Consider the following 18,274-nt stretch of genomic DNA (forward strand, 5'->3'; position numbering starts at 1 on the left):
TTCTTTTGTTATTTTAGCCATTCTAACAGGTGTGAGGTGATATCTTATTGTAGTTTTGATCTGTATTTCCCTGAGGATGAGTGATGTTGAGCATCTTTTCATATGTCTGTTGGCCATCTGTATGTCTTTTTTGGAAAAATTTCTATTCATGTCTTCTGCCCATTTTTAAATTGGATTATTTGGTTTTTGGGTATTTGGTTTGATAAGTTCTTTACAGATTTTGGATATTAACCTTTTATCAGATATGAGATTCACAAATATCTTCTCCCATTCCATAGGTTGCCTTTTAGTTTTGATTGTTTCCTTCACTGTGCAAAAGCTTTTTATTTTGACGTAGTCCCAGTAGTTTTATTTTTTGCTTTTATTTCCCTTGCTTTAGGAGACATATCTAGAAAAATGTTGGTATGTCTGATGTCACAGAAATTTCTGCTTGTGCTCTCTTCAAGGACTTTTATGGTTTCAGGTCTCACATTTAGGTCTTCAATCCATTTTGAGTTTATTTTTGTGTGTGGTGTAAGAAAGTGGTCTAGTTTCATTCTTTAGTATGTTGCTGTCCAGTTTTTCTGACACCATTTGTTGAAGAGACCATCTTTTTCCCACTAGATGTTCTTTCCTGCTTTTTTGAAGATTAATTCACCATACAGTTGTGGGTTTATTTCTGGGTTTTGTATTATGCTGCATGGATCTATGTGTCTGTTTTTGTGTGGAAACAGCTCAAGAGTCCATCAAATGATGAATGGATAAGGAAGACATGGTATAAACATATAAGAGAATATTACTCAGCCATAAAAAGGAATGAAATCTCACCATTTGCAACAACATGGATGGAGCTAGAGAGTATTATGCTAAGTGAAAAAAAGTCAGCCACAGAGACAAATAGCATATGATTTTACTCGTAGGATTTAAGAAACAAAAGAGAGAGAGGCAAACCAAGAAACCGACACTTAACTGTAGAGAACTGATGGTTACCAGAGGGGAGAAGGATGGGGGAATGGGGTAAATAGGCGATGGGATTAAGGCACTTACTTGTGATGAGCACCAGGTGTTGTATGGAAGTGTTGAATCATTATATTATATACTGGAAACTAATACTACACTGTATGTTAACTAAGTGGAATTTGAATAAAAACTAAAAAAAGAAAAGTTCCTAATGAAAGAAAAATGTATTCTGGACAAAAATATAAATGACTAAAACCCAACTTTTACTATATCATTTACATATACATACAAAGACATATATATGTTATATAAAATATGTATTTATTATTTAGAAAGACTTGGAAATGAGCACTGGTAAATTTATATTAGAAAATTTTTGTAGAGTCATTAGTTTCTACTGTTTTTTATATGCTGGAAAGTAGAAAAATGTCTTCTAAAGGGTTACAGTAGTACTGCTTGAAACTCTGTTGCTTTTAGAACAATAGGGAAGAGTAAAGTATAAAAAGTTATATGCATCACTATTACACTATTTAGGATAAAGTAAAATTTTATTTCAAGACTAACATGATGTTAACAGAAAATTTTTAGAACATGACAGTGGGTTTAAGAACTCATGAAAAAGCAGTTAAAATTACTTTTCTTGAGTTTTGGCAGAAATGAATTGGTCTACCAGCTTGTCAGTCATGTTTTGAAATTCAAGTTCTAAAAATGTGTTGACTTACCACTAACATAATTTAAAATTATAGAAGATCACATATTTAGTACCTGGGAGGTAGTCTTTAAAAGTTAGTTTGGCCACACTTAATAAAAAATTTATTAAATCATTATTGACTGCATTAAGATCTAGATAGCAGACTAAAAGTTAACCTATTTAAAGTATCTGATTCAGTGTTTCTTAGTATGTTGTGCAATGATCACTATAATCAATGTTAAAACAATGTTATAAACAATGTTAAAACATTTCCTTATCCCTAAAAGAAATCTTTTACCTTTGCCCCAACCTCCTCAGCCCTACACAACCACTACTCTACATTCTGTCTCTAAAATTTTTCCTATTCTGGGTATTTCATGTAAGTGGAATCATAGTGTGCGGTCTTTTACTTAGCATAATGTTTTCAAGGTTCCTGTTATAGTATGTATCAGTACAATTCCTTTTTATTGCCAAATAATATTTCAGTGTATGGATATACCATATTTTGTTCATCCAGTAATCACCTGATGGATATTTGGATTGTTTCCACTTTTTGACTATTACGAATAATACTGCTATGGGCATGTCATGTATAAGCTTTTGTGTAGACATATTTCAGTCCCTTGATTAGAATGGTATCTTAATGATATGGATACTGAATGATATGGTAACTCTTTAACTTTCTGAGGAACTGCTAGACTGCTTTCCAAAGCAGTTGCACCATTTTACATCTCACCAGCCATTCACAAGAGTTCCAATTTCTCCATGTTTTTGCAAAGAGATTTTTTATTATCTGTCTTTTTTGGCCAGCTTACTAAGCATGAAGTGCTATCTCACTGGTTTGCATTTCCCTGATGTGAAGTATATATTCTAGATATATACCTGATAAGGGTCTGGTATCCAGCATATATAAAGAATGCCTTAATTAGGCAAGTGGAAAAAATAATAGACATTTTTTCCAAAGAAGATATACAAATGGCCAGTAAGCATATGAAAATATACTCAATATCATTAACTACCAGAGAAATGTAATTTAAAACTGCAGTGGGTGGATCCAGTATGGGATAAGTAGTGGGTAAGTAAGATTTTGAGACATAAGGCTCAAGAATTCAGGGATTAGGTCCTACAAGGCTTTGATGGCCTTCTTTGACAGTGCCAGGTACAACAATAAGCATCTATAATCACTTCACATATATTAAATCATTTAATACTCAACAATCTATGAGAGTATCACAGAGCATTCAGATATAACTTGTCTAAGAGCTTACAGATTTGATCCACTATTAAAAATCCACCAGTGTTCCCATTTCCTATAGGAAAAAAAATTCAGGTCCCTATGCATGACATCTAAAGACTTGGCATCTGGTCCTTGCCTTCCTCTCCAGTTTTATTTCATCTTAATCATTGCCTCAGATATCCGAAACTACCGGCTGAACAGTCAGGCTCTTACTTATCTCTTATCCTTTTTGAATATTTTCCTTTTGCCCAGAATGCACTATTGTGCATGGTCTACCTAACTCCTTCTCTATTAAGAATACGTTTCCACTGTGAGGCCCACCTGGTCTGTCCTCACCGGAAAACCTCTTAAGCACTCCTGATTCTCAAGCCTTCAGACTTGGACTGGAATCTATACCATCACGCTGTAGTCCTCCTCACCAAAGACAGCCTTCAAACTACACTACAGGCCTTTCTGTGTATCTAGCTTGCAGACAGAAGATCATGGGACTTCTCAGCCTCCAAAAATCACGTGCAAACTCTGGATTAAAAATCAGCATATATAAAAACTGAACAGGATTTTACTGGCTTTGGAGCTCAGGGAGATGGCAGAATAGAAGAAACCTGAGCTCACCTCCTCCCACAGACACATCAAGAATGCAACTCAATATAGTGCAACTCACTCTGAAAATGACCTGAAGATTAGCAGAATAGCTCTCCCACAGCTGAAGATATAAAGAAAAAGCCACATCAAGAAGGGTAGGAGGGGTAGAGACCTAAAGACATTTATAGACTTAAAGTGAAGTGTTGAAAAAACACATACCATGCAAATGAGAGTGAAAAAAAATGCGGGGTAGCAATATTTATATCAAGACAAAATAAACTTTAAAGACTGTAACAAGAGACAAAGGCATTACATAATAATAAAGGATCAATCCAACAGGAGGATAAAACAATTGTAAATCTGTGCTAGAAGCACAGCATAGGAGCACAAATGGAAGCATAAATATATACAGCAAATATGAACAGACATAAAGGGAGAAACTGACAGTAATACAGGAATAGTAGAGGACTTTAACACCCTCTTTACATCAATGGATAGATCATCCAGACAGAAAACCAATAAGGAAACAATGGCTTTGAATGACAAATTAGACTAGATGGTCTTAATAGATATATACAGGACATTCCATCCAAAACCAGAATATACATTCTTTTCAAGTGCCTATGAAATATTCTCCAGGATAAATCACAAGGTAGGCCACAAAATAAGTCCTAATAAATTTAGGAAGATTGAAATCACCAATCATTTTGTCTTAACACAACAGTATGAAACTAGAAATCAATTACAAGAAAAAAAAACTAGAAAAAACAAAAAATATGTGGAGACTAAACAACATGTTACAAAACAACCAATGGGTCAATGGAGAAATTAAAGAAGAAATCAAACAATACTCTGAGACAAATGAAAATGGGAACACAATGGTTCAAAATCTGTGGGACACAGCAAAAGCAGTTTAAAAGGGAAGTTTATAGTGATACCTGCGTACTTCAAGAAAGAAACATCTCAAACAAGCTAGCCTTACAAACCTAAAGCAACTAGAAAAAGTAGAAGTAATCCAAGTGTCCATCAATAGATGATGGGAAAGATATGGCATATATATCTACAATGAAATATTACTCAGACATAAAGAATGAAATATTGCCCTTTGCAACATTTAAGGACCTAGGGAGTATTATGCTCAGTGAAGTAAGTCAGACAGGAAGAGGTAAATGGTTTATGATCTGAATCAAAAACAAAAGAAAACAACTGAAAAACCAGAAACAGGCTCCTAAATACAAACTGATGATTGCCAGTGGAGGGGTATGGGCAAAATACTGAAAAAATTTAAGTACAAACTTTGAGTTGTAAAATAAGTCATAAAGATAAAAAGTACAGCATAGGGAATATAGTCAATAAAACTGTAGTAAGTTTGTAGGGTGAACATACAAACATACTTTATTGTGGTGAGCATTTCATATATACAAATGTAGAATCACTATATTGTATACCCAAAACTAATACTGTATGCCAACAATACTTCAATTTAAAAAAAAAAAAAGGAGGGGGCGCCTGGATGGCTCAGTTGTTAAGCGTCTGCCTTCAGTTTGGGTCATGATCCCAAGGTCTTGGGATGGAGCCCTGGCATCAGGCTCCCTGCTTCGTGGGAGGCCTGCTTCTCTCTCACCCACTCCCCCTCCTTGTGTTCCCTCTCTCACTGTCTCTTTCTCTCTGTCAGATGGATTAATAAAATCTTTAAAAAAAAAAAAAAGTAGGTTTCCTCAGTGAAGCCTTTCTAACTCCAGAATACTGAAGTATTCCATACCATTAAATACTTTTATGAAAATCACAGTATTATATTATGATGTTCTCTTTATATAACTGTGTGTATGATAATCTCCTAAAGTTTTGGGACCATGCCTTTCATTTACATATTCTCAATGCCTGTAGCACATTATAAAGTCAGTAATTTGTGAATGAGCACTGTGGGGAAAAAGTAGAAGAAGCTGTAGGAGAAATAGGTGGAAAGTCTACCAGGCCCCTTTGGAGGCAGAAAAATAACTTTTAGATGTATTATTAGAAGTGAATAACATACACAAATGGGAAGTAACAATAATTACATATTTCTCTCATGATTAGTGAGGCTCAAAATGTAGATCTCTTGCTCAGTAAGTCTACCAAAGATATATTTTCATGTCTCCGGGAATATTTTTATTTATGTATTTACATCTTTTAAAGTTAAATGTAATCTCAGGGGAACAGATATTTTTGTCTCCAGCAGAAAATGTCCCATATTAGCCTATTTGGGAAAAAATAACAAAAAGAAATTGAAGGGATTTTAAAAAATTAGGATTTATGATTGTAAATGGTACAGGGGAAATGAAAAATCCACCGTATTCTTTCTATTCTATTCAACTATGGTCCATCCAGTATTTGTCAAAGTCACAGTATTCAGTAAGTATTAAATATGTACACTGGAATCTAATTAGCTTTTTAAAGCATGGTGTGTGGGGGGGAACAATTTTAGTAGTTATATTCTCTTAGAAAAGCCACATTTCAATTGTTGTATATGCTGAAATACTTAATAAGAATTTTAGAATTAGAAGGACCACAGAGACAATTTAAGATAGAAGAAACTGAAGCCTTTGGAAGTTGAAAAATCTTCCTCAGCTTCAACGGACAGTCAGTGGCAGAGCCAGGTTAAGACAGTGTTGCCCAGCAGCCCACTGTCAGGTTTATAGGTTACTAATCAATGTAAGTGTTAAGATGTCACTGACAGTGGGCATATATGTTGTATCATGGGATATCTTAAATATATAACAAGCCAAATTGCTTAAGTGAGATACCTTTTCGATGTTTCTACAAACTTAAAATGTAGGATTATAATTTTAAAGAGCATCACAGTCATGACAAGACTTGTAAATTCTATAGATGAGGATAAATATAATAATTTCCTTTTGTTTTGTTATCAGATAATAAAGTCCTAGAAACATAGTAGGTGCTCAGAAAACACTTGTTGAATTGATGGAAAGAATACCATCTGGTAGTGTTAAGTATTAACCATTAATAAGGAAAGGCCTGTGAAACTTACAGAAAGGGGATAGGAACAAGAATATAGCTAGGAAAAACATATTAAAGGGGAGTAATTTATAAAATCATGATAATTAAAAAAAGGTGTTATTTAGGTCTTTTCTAAACTCTGCAAATTTGGAGACAACCACAAACAATGTATTAGAAACTGTTGAGATGAAAACAAAACTTAGAGGAAGTGTGCACTTAAGAACTGCTTCTTCATAAGTGTAGTAAATTTTCATGTCTTATTCACACCTCCTTATGACCAGTGGGATACATCTGTAAGATGACTCCTAGGATGAGGGAACTGGATGTGGAAAGTATAAAAACCACTATCACACCAGGATTAAGTCATAGCATAATACCTTCCATAATACTCATATGTGTCATCATACATCTAATTGCATTTTTATACAGGGAAGTTTAGGGTGTTTTTTCCCCTAACTTTCCCTCACTGTTGTTTATTTTCCTCACTCTCAAGAAAAGCTACTTAACTATCATTATATTTTCTTCCTTCCTTATTTAGTCTTAAAAATTTATGGCTTCCAGGGGCACCTGGGTGGCTCAGTGGTTTAAGCCTCTGCCTTCAGCTCAGGTCATGATCTCAGGGTCCTGGGATCGAGCCCCGCGTCGGGCTCTCTGCTCAGCAGGGAGCCTGCTCCCCCGCCCCTGCCTACTTGTGATCTCTCTCTCTGTCAAATAAATAAATAAAATCTTTAAAAAAAAAAAATTTATGGCTTCCAGGGGCACCTGGGTGGCTCAGTCGGTTAAGTGTCTGCCTTTGGCTCAGTTTATGATCTCAGGTCCTGGGATTCAGCCCCTCATCCGGCTCTTTGCTCACTGGGGAGCCTGTTTCTCTCTCTCCCTCTGCTTGCTACTCCCCCTGCTTGTACTGTCTCTAACTATTTCTCTTTCTCTGTCAAATATATAAGTAAAATCTCTAAAAAATTAAAGTTTATGGCTTCTGATATACTTTCCATTTATATATAAACAGTGTCAGTCAACAGGTTTTTAGTTTGAACAAAAGTGATAATATATAAAGTGCTTTGTTACTCCTTCATGTGCTTTCAGTATTTGAGAGTGAAAATGGGATATGATAAATGTATCAAAAGGTGAAAACATGGGAAGAAATTCCTTGATTATCTTAGTATACTTTACCATGCCAGTAGGCTTATAATAATTGTATTGAAAGAATGCCTGTCTGATTGGCTGGCTGGCTAGCAGAATGAATGATGGAAAGAAACAAAGATTCTAGTCATTCTGAGAGGGTCAGTAATTTGCCACTGAACAGTTCTCGCATACAGCCAAGCAGACTAAGCTCACTTGCTTTTCTTTTTCTTTTTTCTTTTCTTTTTTTTTTTTTTTTTTAAAGATTTTATTTATTTATTTGACAGACAGAGATCACAAGTAGGCAGAGAGGCAGGCAGTGAGAGAAGGAAGCAGGCTCCCTGCTGAGCAGAGAGCCCGACGCGGGGCTCGATCCCAGGACCCTGGGACCATGACCTGAGCTGAAGGCAGAGTCTTTAACCCACTGAGCCACCCAGGTGCCCTCACTTGCTTTTCTAAGGGATTAGTAAAGCTTCCATTAAAAAAGGGCAGCGGTCAGGGCGCCTGGGTGGCTCAGTGGGTTAAAGCCTCTGCCTTCAGCTCAGGTCAGGATCTCAGGGTCCTGGGATAGAGCCCCGCGTCGGGCTCTCTGCTCAGCGGGGAGCCTGCTTCCTCCTCTCTCTCTCTGCCTGTCTCTCTGCCTACTTGTCATCTGTCTGTCAAATAAAAATTAAAAACAAACAAACAAAAAGGGCAGCGGTATTAAGAGCAGGTGGTGCAGCCCCTTACCAAACCTAGGCTAGGCAAGAAGAGAATCGAAGGAACATTTGCGACAAGGGTTTCGAACAGGCTTTGTTCTCAACGGTTAACATAGCTAAAGTGTTAAGAGTTCCACAAATGATGTTATAGGCACATAACATGCCCTGAAATAGTACTAATGTCTCAAACCATAGGAAAGATTTGTCATAACAGGATGGAGGACATATCTTTGTGTACATGAAATGAGATCACACATTAAGGACATATATTAAGGCCGTAGAAAATAATATTTTGTAATTGTAACATGTATCAGTTCTTTTTGTGGCTGAGAATACTCCATTATATGTATTTGCCACATTTGTTTATCCATTAATCTTTTGATGGACATTGGGCTCTTTCCACCTTTTGGCTATTGTGAATTGTGCTGCTATGAACATGTGTGTACATGTGTTTGCTCGAGTACCTTTTTTTAAAATGTTATAACCATCCTAGCATGTGTGCAGTGGTATCTCACTGTATTTGTATTTGATTTGTATTTGCCTAACGAAAAATGATGCTGAGCACCTTTTCATGTGCTTACTGGCCATTAATATATCTTCTCTGGAGAGATGTCTATTCAAGGTCTTTGTCCATCCTTGAATTGATTGTTTTTTGTTGTTGAGTTGTAGTTCCTTATATTTTCTGGAAATTAATCTTTTATCAGATATGATTTGCAAATATTTTCTCCCACCCCGTTCCATTTTCACTCTCTTGACAATGTCCTTTAATATACCAAAGTTTTTAATTTTGATGAAGTCTACTTACCTAATGTTTTCTTTAGTTGCTGTGTTTTTGTTGTCATAGCCAAGAAATCTTGCTAAATTCAGTGTCCTGAAGCTTTCCCCCTCTTTTGTTCTAAGAGTTTTATCATTTTAGCTCTTAGGTTGATGTCTTTGATCTATTTAGAATTAATTTTTGTGTATGGTGTAAAGCAAGGGTCCACCTTCATTCTTTTGCATGTGGATATCCACTTTTCCCAACACTATTTGTGAAAAAAGACTATCTTTTCCCCCATTGAATGGTTCTGGTACATTTACTGAAATAATTTGGGCATATCTGTGAGGGATACCTCTAGGCTCTCTATTCTTTTGTCTCTATGTCGGTCTGTATACCAATACCACACTATTTTGATTACTGTAGTCTTATAGTCAGTTTTGAAATCAGGAAATGTGAGTCCTCCAATTTTAGTTTTTCCGTTTCAAGATTATTTGGTTATTAGGGGACAGTCCTTGAGATTCCATTCTGATGAGGATTGTACTGAATCTGTAGCTCACTTTTAGGTAGTATTCACATCTAACAATATTAAGGATTTCCTCCATGAACATGAGATGCTTTTTCCATTTATTTATGTCTTCTTTAATTTCTCTCAGCCATGTTCTCAGTGTACCTCATTCATTTTTATAATGAAGATCAAAGCTAGTTGTCTAGTCAGTACCTCTTACTTACTAGAGATCACAGTCTCCTTCCCATCTCCATGTCTGCCTTGAGGTTATAAACAGTGTTATTTATTTATTTTTATTTAGAGAGGGAGACAGGGGCAGAGGGAGAAGGGAAAAAAAAAACCTCAAGTGGGCTCCATGCCAATACAGGGCTCCATCTCACAACCTTGAGATCATGATCTGAGCTGAAATCAAGGGTTGGACATTTAACTGACTGAGCCACCCAGGCACCCCCACATTGAGGTTATATAAATTTTAGCATGCTATATACTGTTTCCACATTTGACATTGATTCCACATTGATCTTTGATTTTAAGATTTACCCATATTGATGTGTGTGTGTGTGTATATATACACACTATATTTGTAGTTAACTTTTAACTGGTATGTAGTATTTACTGTGTATTAGTTCCTTGGGATGCCATGAAATATTACCACAAACTGGGTGGCTTACACAACAAGAGGAAACTAAAAGCCCAAAATCAAGGTGATATCAAGGTAGGTTCCTTTTGGAAGCTCTGAAGGAGAATCTATTCCATGCCTCTCTCCTAGCTTCTGGTGGCTACCAGCAATCCTTGGTCTTGCTTGGTCTGTGGCTGCATCACTTCAATCTCTGCTGTGTCACCACATGGACTTCTTCCCTGGGCATTTCTCTGAGTCTTCTGTTTTTATAGTGATACCCATTGTTGGATTTGGGGCCCATCTGGATCCAGTATGACCACATCTTAACTAAGACCCTATTTTCAAATAAGATCACATCCTGAACTTCTGAATGGATATGAATTTTTGGAGGGCACAGTTCAAGCCACTATACATTGTATGACTGTAATATACAATTTATCCATTCATTTTCCTTAATGATAGACATTTAGGCTATTTTCAATTTTCACTACTAGAATGCTGTACTAGGGCACCTGAGTGGCTTAGTCAGTTAAGCATCTGACTTTGGCTCAGGTCATGATCCTAGGGTCCTGGTATCAAGTCCCATGTTGGGCTCCTTGCTCAGCGAGGAGTCTCCTTTTACCTCTGCCTCTCCCTGCTGCTCATGCTCTCTCTCTAATAATAAAATCTTAAAAGAATGCTGTAATAAACATCTTTTAGATGACTATTAACCTATAGGTGTATTTCTCTACTGTATATATTCAGAAGTGGAAATTTCTGATCCCTGTTAACAGGCTATGGGTAATTTTAACTTTACCATTAACAACTGCCATATTGTTCCCCAATTAATTTACTTTCCCATTGAAGCAATGGAGAGCTCCTGTTTTTCCTCCATATACTTGTCAACATCTAATTTTTAACTTTGCCAGGTATTTTAGTTTGCAAAACAAACAATTGCAAACATCAGTGTTTAAAACAACAGGTATTGGGGCGCCTGGGTGGCTCAGTGGGTTAAAGCCTTTGCCTTTGGCTCAGGTCATGATCTCAAGGTCCTGGGATCGAGCCCCGCATCTGGCTCTCCGCTCAGCGGGGAGCCTGCTTCCTCCTCTCTCCCTGCATGCCTCTCTGCCTACTTGTGATCTCTGTCTGTTAAATAAAATCTCTGAAAAACAACAACAACAACAAAAACACAACAGGCCTGTATGGCACAAGTCTATGGGACTCAGAGATGGCTGATCTAGGCTGGATTTGGCTCAGGTAACTCAGCAGGATCATCTATATTCCAGGTTCCTAGGTAGGTATTATAATCACACTCATTTAACAGACCAGAAACTTAGGACCCAAAAAAGTAACTTTTGTAAGGTCTCTCAGCAAATGAGTGACTATTTATAAACTGGATCTCTAGGTAATGTTGAATGGAAGAAAACACAAATATCATTTTCATGTTCATGATGTTTAAGGGAATGCTTCATATATTTCACAAGAACGTATATATAGGATTTTGCATTTTGGCAGTTGGGTATAATGGATTATGTGTATTATTTTAAAGCAACTCTAAGACATTAGAAACAGTTTCTTAAAACTCAGTATCTAACATTTTTGAGTTTTGTGGGTTTTTTTGTTTGGTTTTTAGAGAGAGAGTGAGCTCATGGGAGGGAGGGGGAGAGAAAATCTCGAGCAGTCTCCCCTCCAAGCATGGAGGCTGACATGGGGCTCGATCCCACAACGCTGAGATCATGACCTGAGCTAAAATCAAGAGTCAGATGCTTAAATGAATGAGCCACCCTGGTGCCCCATTTCTGAGATTTTTGTATCTATATTAATTTGCAACAGTGACCTCTTTTTTTCATAATACATATTTAATTTTGAAATTAAGATTTATGTTAGCCTCATAAAAATACTTTGGGAGTTTTCCTTGAATAGTAGAATAATTTATATAAGAGGTTATCTGTTCTCGAAGGTGTGGTAATTGTGTATATTTTTTGACATGTAAATTTGGGTTATGTTAGATGCATAAAGCTTATTAGCCTTATCATTCTTTTTTTCTAACCTTTTACTTTCAATCTTTCAGAGACATTGTGCTTTAGATGTCTGTTACAAACAACATGTGGTTGCATTTTGTATTAGTTTTTCAATTTGAAATGTCTACATTCATTTACTGTGATTATTGAAATATTAGGACTTTATCTTTATGCTTTTAATTTACCATGTGTGTCTTTTGTTCTTTCTCTTTCCCTTCTATTGATCAAGTTTCCTTAGTCTCTAGTGGGTTTAAAAGTTGTACATCCTGGGGTGCCTAGGTGCCTCAGTGGGTTCAAGCCTCTGCTTTCGGCTCAGGTCATGATCTCAGGGTCCTGGGATCGAGCCCCACATCGGGCTCTCTGCTCAGCCAGGGAGCCTGCTTCTTCCTCTCTCTCTCTCTGCCTACTTGTGATCCTCTATCTGTTAAATAAATAAATAAAATCTTTTTAAAAAATAAAAGTTGTACATCCTAGTATTGTTAATGAATACCCTTATATTTTTAAAATAATCACCAACAAAGTCTACAGTTACAGTTTTTCTATCTTTCTCCCTCTCAAAACAAGGATCCTAAAATTTTCCTGATTTTTTTCAGTTTTTTAAGTACTGCTGTCATTTATTTTAGTTTCAGCTTGTTCTTAATTAATCATCATTATTCCAATAGTTTCTTTTACAGCCAACCCTTCAGATTTATCAATGTGGTTTTTTGGTGGTTTTTTTTTTTTTTTTTTGGTCACAACTTTTTCTTGCTGCCTTCTCCTCTCTTCTGTGTTCAGTTTCCTTCAAACTGAAGCATATCCGCATATCCTTTAACAGCCTGTATAGTAAGGGTTGGGGAATGGAAAGCTGTTAAGTCTTAATTTTCTTATTTCTTTATTCTTATTCTCAACTAATATTTTAATTAGGCATAAAATATGCTAAGATGACAATTTTTTTCTCTCAGCACTTTGAAGGTGTTTTTCTGCTTTTTCTGATAACTTTTGCTGTAGATGAGATGATAATTGTTAGTATAGCTGGTGTTCCTTAGTTTTCTCTCCATAATTAGTTTTAACAGGTTTTATTTACTTTAATGCTCGATAGTTTCTCCATGGTTTGTTTAGATATGGATTTTGTTTGTTTGTTTCTCCTCTCTAGGACATTGTGTATTTCTTAAATATCAGGATTCTTTTGTCAATTCTGAAAAATCCCAGCCATTATTTTATCGAGTACTACATCTCCCATTCTCTCCTTCTGAAACTGTCATTTAGATAGATCTATACTTTCTCATTCTCCCTTCCATATCTCCCGATCATTCTTCTATTTCCTCATCCTTCTTTCTTTGTTCTACATTCTGGGTGATTTGACCAGATCATCCAATTCACCAATTTTCATCTCAGCAGTTTAATCCAACGATTAAAAATAAAACAAAACAAAAAACAGTGAACATTTCATTTCCAGATGTTTTTTTTTTCTTATCCTTTTATTCCTGTCATGTTCTTTCATTACGGTTTTATTCCTTTTTTTAATCTCTTAAGTTACTTATTTTAATATAAGTAGTTTTATGGTCTCTTTCAAGTTGGTTCTGTTTATGGAATTAAAATTTTCTTTGGATCTGTTGATAATCCTCAAAATTTGTATTTTTATTGTGAGCACATCTTTACTGAGTCTTTTTTTTTTTTTTTTAATACCCTCAACAGGAGTTTCAAAAGCCCTAAGTTTCATGGTAGAGAACATTTTTACATTAGCTTTTATCAGAGTCCTGGCGTTTTTAATGGCTTTGGACCACTGAATTTTGCTCTTTCTCCTTTCACAAGGGACTAGCCATTTGAGACCAGACTTTATGGAAGAGGCTCAATTCCAGCTGCCGGTGGACCCAAAGGCACAATTTCTGCCTCAAGTAAGTATTAAAACCATAGGCACCGAGGCTTATACTCTGTGGTGTCACTGCTACTTATGACTATGGTTTTGAACTGTTGTTACTGGCACTAAAATGGAACTAGATTTCCCTTTTATTCTCTTATTAATCAAGGCTATGATTACATTTTTTGTTAATACTTCATCTTATATTGGAAGGGCAGGGTTCATTCATATCAGGTGTCTTTCATGTTGCTAGAAATCTCCCAAAGGAGCATTCTCAAGGACTAGTCTACATTTACTCTTCTGTCTAGAACATATTTACTTTATTTACATATATTATATATAGTCAATAGCATATATTTATATATAACATGTATAGGTGCCATAGTTAATCTATGATTTCCAGGTGATGTGAGGGAATCTAGAATTGACTTATGATATAAGGACTAAAAAATGATTTGAAGTAGAATAGCCAATGACAGGAAATGAAACAAATAAATAAATGTCTAAGAGAAATGTCTAAGAGAAAGAATAAAATAGCATACATAAGGCATAAGTGTGTATAAGCCTAAATACTCATGATCTCACAACCTAGATTTTGTAAATGTGGCCAAGAAATTCGCCACATTTGTTTTACCTCTCTGCAACATTCCACTGTCTCACTTCCTATTTTAATCCTTCTGGTTCTGTTTACTTTGGGAATATTCCTTTGGTAGTTCTGATTCCTCCATCTGTCCCCTAGATGTTTTTCCTCCACATGCTTCCCTGGTTTTAGCTATCGGATGTATGCCAAGGTCTCCAATAGTTACATCTCTAATTCTGATCTCTTAAATTCTACATTACTGTCTGCTGAATGTTTCCTTCTACTGGCATGATAAATCTGGCATATTTCTCAAACTGATTATATCTCCTTTCTCTATCTGTAATCTCCTAACTGTGCTTCCTTTTCTTTAAGTCAATGGTACGTGCCTCTTTCAATCACCTGGTAGCCAATCAGTTGGCAATTGCTGAAAATTCAAGAAGACTCCTACAGTCTCTTCTCCGGTCTCTACTTCCCCTGTTAGGTACCTAATTCAGGGCTTCATTATTTCTGAGACTACTGCAATAACTTTCTAATTGGTCCTTCTCTTCCCTTTGGCCTTAAACATTGTTGTAGTTGAATATTTCTAAGATACAGGCTTAATAATATCACTCTACAACCTATAAAATGTGATTTAATACCTTAATTTCACATTCAAGACCTACAATTTGGCTGCAACCCACTTTTATAAACTTATTTCCTTTTACCATTTCAAGTACCCTTTGTCCCAGCTAAACTACATTACTCACAGTTCCTGGTAATATGCTCTGAATAGTCTGTCTCAAGAGTGCTTTATATCATGCAGATTCTTCTCTGGAATGTTTTTCCCCACCCGACTTCCAAATCCCTCATAAAGCTTTTTTTTTCCTAGGTGGAAGTAATCTTGCCATCTGCTGAACTGCAAAAGTACTTTAAACCTCTCACAAAGCTCTTAGGGTACACCTCAAAATGTGCTTAAGTCTCTGTCTTACCTTTTCAACTAAATGATATAGTGGTGGTAGTGGCTAAGAGCATGGATTTTGAAACTAGTGAAGTGGGTCTGAATCATGGCTATGTCATTTATTAGGTAATTTGGAAAAAGTTATTTTATTTCTTTTGTGTATTATGAGGAAAATAATAGTATATACCACATGGGGTTGCTGTGAGGATTAAATGAGTTATATATAAAGTACATAGAACAGTACCAGACACATACTAGCCACTTAATAAATGTTAGTTAATATTAAGGACAAAATTGGGCATGTCTTACTTATCACTGTATCACCCAGTCACACTATTTTCCACATAGCAGGCAGCAAGTTTTTTTTTCCTTCTTAATTGAAAAAAATTATAACCAACAAATTGTACTAGATAATTCCACGTACTATATAATAGCCAAGTATAAGCAGTACAGAAATAGTGCTATAAGAATTCAAGTAAGAGAAAGATCACAATAAGATGATTTTGTAAGAAAATACTTTAGGAAAGAGTGATTCTCTAATGCAGTAGTATTTTAAAAGGCTTAATCTGAGAAAAGCCAGCAGGATGAACTGATAGAGTAATACTCAAGAAACTATTAGCAGTTGTGAGATAATGAGATGATGCATTATGATGATTAGCAATGAGGACTTTTTTTTTAAGTAGGTTCCATGCTTAGCGTGGAGCCCAACACTGGGCTTGAACTCACAACCCTGAGATCAAAACCTGAGCCAAAACCAAGAGTCAGATGCTTAACCAACTGAGATACCCAGGCACACCAGCAAAGAGGTATTTCAAAGAGTGGGATAAAACCGGAGAGATAACAAAGCCAGAATAAACTAGGTTTATAAAAATAGGAAGAAGTTAAAGAAAACAGTATAAAACCTGAATCTGTGGTGCTGGCAGATTAAAGTGCAAGTACAGATTTGAGAAAGTTGGGAGGCTTAAGTCCTGTTTTAGATATGTTGAATTGAAGGTACATTGTGTGTTACCATATAGTAAGGTCCTGTAGGTAGCTACAAAAGAAAGGTGAGAGGTTTTAAAGATGTAAACTGGGAAGTCCTCAGAATAGAGTTGATGGCTGAAAATTACGCATAGATGAACTGCCAGGAGGGAAGATGAGCAGAAGACTGCCAAGTACACTTTGTGAGGCAATTCATCACTGCCTTTCTAGGATCTTGAATGTCTCTAACAAAGTTATCAAAAACTGTCCAAGTATGTTCTGATGGGGGATATAGGCAAACTCAGTAATTGGGAACACCCAGAAAACCTGTCTCTCTAGTCAGAATGCAAATGGCATGAGATCAGGGGCTTTGATGTTCTCAAATGTATCCCAAGGGCTTAGTTCACGCCTTGCTAGTAGTCAATAGATTAGAATCAGTGACTAAGAAGCACTGAAAAATGTACTTGTGGGTGAAAAGATTCAATATACTATTCAATGTAATAGCTAAGATGATGTGCAAATATTAAGCAAAATGTCAGAATCAGGGGGACAAAGTTCTCAGAAATATATACTATTTGAAATGAGAAAAAATATTTCACAAGTTAGAAGAAATATGTATCATTATTGGAATCAGCTTAACTTTCGTTTTCTGTCACATACCTGCATTTATTAGTAAGATAATCCAAAAACATTAATTTAGCTGGTTCTGTAAGCTCAGTGAAGTAAGTTCTAGCTCTCTGACCTTTCTGGCAAAGAGCTTAATTTTTATTCAATCCAAGAAGATATAAATGTACTATTTTTTTTTCTTTAAAGATTTTATTTATTTATTTGACAGACAAAGATCACAAGTAGGCAGAGAGGCAGGCAGGGAGAGAGGAGGAAGCAGGCTCCCTGCCAAGCAGAGAGCCCAACGCAGGGCTCAGTCCCAGGACCCCAGGACCATGACCTGAGTCGAAGGCAGAGGCTTTAACCCACTGAGCCACCCAGGCGCCCAATGTACTATTTCTAATCAAAATTCCAGTTTTAGTTATTACGTATAAAGGTACTATAATATAATGGCCATGATCCGATTAAAGGTAGAATGGTGTATAATGATCAAGAGTAAAAATTTTGGGGTCAGATAGACTGCCTTTTGGATCTGAGTTCCCCTAATCACTAACTATGTAAATTTGGGCAAAAAATATAAGTACTTTAAGCTTCAGCTAACTTATTAAGAATTGGAGGATAATAATAGTATCCCATATAGTTGATGTGAGGCTTAATTGAGATAGTTTGTGTACAATGCCTGTCAATAATAAACGGTCAACAAATATTAGCTGCTATTATTATTATATCATGTGAAGGGAGCTTCCTGCTATTTTATTGAAACTGTTTTAATTGACACTTTAAGAATATAATTTTGGACTCTGGAAAAAATAATTTGGTATAGCACATGGGCACCCAAAATTTAAATCCATACAAAGTGGTAAGTCTAATAGAATCTTCCCCTCCTCATGATAAAACTGGGATTTCTACTAAGGACTAGATACTCAGTTTAAGGCAAATAAGAAAAAAAATTCACCACATACCTCCCATCCACATGGGATTGTAAGGAAAGGTATTTGCGAAAGGCTAAGAACCTTAGGAAGATAAAAATAAGTTCCAGAAAATTTGAAACCATAAGCTGGATCTCACCAGGATTTATAGCCCAAATTTATTTGGGCAATCCAAAAAAGTCCAAAGTCTTAAATTCAGTATAAAGTGGTACTATGTTAGTGGTGTCACCATCACCAGGTGCCTGGAAGTACATTTGTTCAAGGCCTCAAAGAGTACTTTT

General features: G+C 36.0%; 1 protein-coding gene across 1 annotated transcript in view; it reads right to left on the reverse strand.

Moving 5' to 3' along the window:
• DNAJC1 (DnaJ heat shock protein family (Hsp40) member C1) overlaps nt 1–18,274 on the reverse strand; it is a 220,476-nt gene that overhangs the window by 52,245 nt on the left and 149,957 nt on the right. The window lies entirely within an intron of this gene.

Source organism: Martes martes (genome assembly GCF_963455335.1).
Source record: "Martes martes genome assembly, chromosome: 8".
NCBI classification, from domain to species: domain Eukaryota; kingdom Metazoa; phylum Chordata; class Mammalia; order Carnivora; family Mustelidae; genus Martes; species Martes martes.